The following is a 4265-nucleotide window of genomic DNA, read 5'->3' on the forward strand; positions in this document are numbered from 1 at the left end:
TGAATAAAGAAAGTTTTGAACAAAAACTCTTAGAAGAATGCTTTGAATGAATGAAAGAAATCTGAAAATTGTCTCCTTTAAAATTCGTGCCATGGTCACATATTTATAGTCATTTGATAACTCAAGTTAAAAGTTTATGACTCTTGGAAATTTCTTTAAAACTAGTCACTTTTTAAAAGTTGTGACTCTTTTGAAAAACTAGTTACTTTAAAAGTTGTGACTCTTTTGAAAACTAGTCACTTTAAAGGTTGTGACTTTTGAAACATCTTTAGAAACTAGTCACTTTAAGAATTGTGACTTTTGGTAATTTAATTTTCAAAATAAGTCACTAGTAATCGATTATCATTGTAGTGTAATTGATTACACATCAATAGATGTGACTCTTCATGTTTAAATTTGAAAACCAGCGTTTAGAAACACTGGTAATCGATTACAAGTATTGTGTAATCGATTACACAAGTTTGAAATGATTTGAAAATGTTTTATCACAAGTTGTGACTTTTGAAATTTGAAATCTAACGTTTTAAAACATTGGTAATCGATTACATGCTTATGGTAATCGATTACAGCTTTGTAAATCAGTTTAAAAGAATGTTGGCTACTGGTAATCGATTACTGCCTTCTGGTAATCGATTACCAGAGAGTAAAACTCTTGGTAAAAGATTTTTCTTTGAAAAATTCTTTTGAACAAAATTGTGCTATTCAATATTTTGAAAAAAACTCTTTTAATACTTATCTTAATTGAGTCTTCTCTTGATTCTTTACTTGAATCTTGAATCTTGATTGAACGACTCTTTGATTCTTGAAGCTTGCTTTTATTGAACAACTCTTTGATTTTTGAAACTTTCTTGACTCTTGATTCTTGACTTGAGTCTTTGGCATCATCAAAATAATCTTGGAAAACATTGCTTCCACAACTGCAAGGCTCCTACAACTGATCTGTACAAAGTAGGATCGGAAAAGCAATCTGGTCTTGCCTTGGTTAGCTTGCAATTTGCTACCATAGGAGAAGATATAGGCTGAGTTTTAGTCATTTTTGTCTTCTGCAAGAGATCTCCAATGTACTTACTTTGAGAAAGAATAAGAGAGCCATCAGGAATGGAGTCACTGGACACTGGTATCTGTACTTCAAGAACTTTGGATACAATCACCTTATTACTTCTAAACTTAGTTTTTCTGTTGAACATCCTAATGAGTTCTAGGTAAGTAGTTTGAGGTTCGTTGAAGAAGTGTCTTGCCCCGCAAAAGAGAAGGGTCTTGTTGAGACCAACTTTTTCAAGTTCTTGAATATCAAAGAAGTGCTCTATGTGGATTGACGATTCATTATCAGGGTTATCTCCATGGTTGGAATGATCTCTACTGTGGGTGAGTTCTCAAAAGACATGAAGAGATTTTCAAGGCTAGGGTTTGTGTTTCAAAGATTGAAGACGAAGAGTTTTTTTGTTAGAGAGTGAAATGTGTTTAAGAGTCTTTGTATAGGGTTTTGTATGGGCTTTTGAAAGGCAATCATTAGGCCCACCATTCAAGAGATGACTTAGCACATACGCTACAATGTTCACTAACACAAACAATATGTTTTACTTAATTAATGCAAACGTTAAGTGAGCGTCCATATGTTGAATGATTGTGTGTGCTAAGAGATATTGAATGATATGTCCTTTTATGAAATGATGGATGACATATAGATATTAAGTCATTCATTTATAAAAACCATTCCAAGCTGATTTCTTAACAAAATCAGTTTTTCCTCAACGAGGGGTTTTGTGAAAATATTAGCAAGTTGATCATCAATGGGTACAAACTGTAGATCCATTGTCCCATTCTGAACATGGTCTCTTATAAAATGATGCTTAATTTCTATATGTTTTTGCCCTTGAATGCAATGTTGGATTCTTTGAAAGACTACTGACAACTTTGTTATAACAAAAAATGGGAATTTTACTTTCATAGATGTTGTAGTCCTCAAGTTGGTACTTAATCCAAAGTAGTTGAGCACAACAGCTGGTAGCTAGCATGTGTTATGCTTCAACAATGGACAACGTAGTTGAACCTTGCTTCTTGCATATCAATGCAACCAATTTTCCACCAATGAAGTGACATCTTCCAGTTGTGCTTTTCCTTTCAACTTTGTCTCCAACATAGTCAACATCACAAAAGCTTGTGAGCCTGAAATCTTCCTTTCCTTTGAACCACAAACCAAGATTAGAAGTTCCAATCAGATATCCAAAAATGTGTTTAACTGTAGTTAGATGAACTTCCCTTGGTTCTTTTTGAAATCTCGCACACAAGCAAACATTGAACATAATATTGGGTTTGAACGTTGTGAGATATAGCAGTGATACAATCATCCACCTTTGTTGATTCTTCGTCTAGTCCAAGATATGTTTTTGGATACATATGTGTCTAATTTCTTTTGCATTGTTGATATTGAACTTCTTGAAGAGTTCTTTTGCATACTTGATTTGATGAATGTAAATTCCACTGCTTGTTTGCTTTATTTATAGTCCAAGGAAGAATTTTAACTCTCCCATCATGCTCATTTCAAATTATGTTTGCATTAGCTTTGAAAAATCCTCACACAACATTTCATTAGTAGCACAAAAAATAATGTCATCTACATATATTTGGACCAATATAAACTGTGAGTCGTAATCTTTATGGAACAGTGTTGTGTCCACTTTTCCTCATTCAAAGCCATTTTTTAGAAGAAAAGAACTCAATTTTTCATACCACGCTCTAGGAGCTTGCTTGAGTCCATATAGAGCTTTGTGAAGTTTAAAAACATGATGAAGAAAAGTGTCACTCTCAAATCTTCGAGGTTGTTCAATATAAACTTCCTCTTGGATTAATCCGTTTAGGAATGCGCTTTTTACATCTATCTGATACTACTTCATATTGCTATAAGCTGCAAATGAAAGTAAAATTCATATTGCCTCTAGATGAGCCACAAATACATAGTTTCTTGTAATTTATACCTTCCTGTTGTGAGTACCCTTTGGCTACTAGCCTTGCCTTGTTCCTCACAACCTTATCATTTTTGTCCAGTTTGTTACAGAAGACCCATTTCTCTCCAATAACCTTATTTCCTTTTAGTAGTTCTACTAACTTCTAGACACCATTCTTTTGAAATTGATCAAGTTCTTTTTTTATAGCTTTTACCCACTTATCATCTTGCATTGCATCATCAATATGTTTGAGTTCTACTTCTGAAATAAATCCAGTGTGCCCTTGTGATCTAAGTGATGATGATCTTATTTGTAGACGATCTTTTGGGTCACCAATGATTTGGCTTTCTGGATGATTCTTTCTTAAGATGCGTCCAGTGGGTTCCCTTGATTCTTCTTGAGGATCATCTAGATGTTGAGTGGACACTCCATCTTCTAAACTTTGACTGGATGACACTTTTTCTTCAATACCATCATCCAATCTAAGATTTGCAAAAGAATCATTTAGCTTTGATAAATTTTTATTATGCTCATTTTTGTTATACTTCACATGAATAGCTTCCTCAACTACCAAGGTTCTTGAGTTGTACACTTTGAATGCCTTAAATGTTTCAGAGAATCCAAGAAATGTTCCATTATCCCTTTTTGAGTTAAACTTTCTTAAGTTATCTTTAGTGTTAAGAATGAAACATTTACATCCGAATGGATGGAAGTATTATATGTTGGGTTTTCATCCGTTCCACAGTTCATATGGAGTCTTTTTAAGTATTGGTCTTATATAAATTTTGTTTTGCAGATAGCATGCGATATTCATTGCTTCAACCCATAAGTTCTTAGGGGTTAAATTATCATTGAGCATGGTTCGGGCCATCTCTTGTAGAGATCTATTTGTTCTTTCTTTCAACTACCCAATCCAGTTGAGGTATTCTAGGAGTTGAAAAATTATGAAGAACGTTGTTTTCTTCATAGAACAGCTGAAATTTTTCATTCTCAAATTCTCCCCATGATCACTTCTGGTTGAGGTAATGCAAACTCCCTTTTCATTTTGAACTCTTTTACAAAATTTAAAGAAGACACTAAAAGACTTATCCTTGTGTGCTAGGAACATGACCTATGTCCGTCTAGAGCAGTTGCCCACTATGAAAAGTCCATACCTTTTTCCATTGGTGGATGTTGTTCCGGTTGGATCAAACAGATTAAGTTGTAACAACTCCAAAGGTTTTGAGAAGGAAACAATGTTTTTACTAGAAAAAAGTTTTTAATTTGTTTCCCTTTTCGACATGCCTTATAAAGTAAATCATCTTTATATGACATACTTGG

This window comes from Glycine max, chromosome 1 (assembly GCF_000004515.6).
Source record: "Glycine max cultivar Williams 82 chromosome 1, Glycine_max_v4.0, whole genome shotgun sequence".
NCBI classification, from domain to species: Eukaryota; Viridiplantae; Streptophyta; class Magnoliopsida; order Fabales; family Fabaceae; genus Glycine; species Glycine max.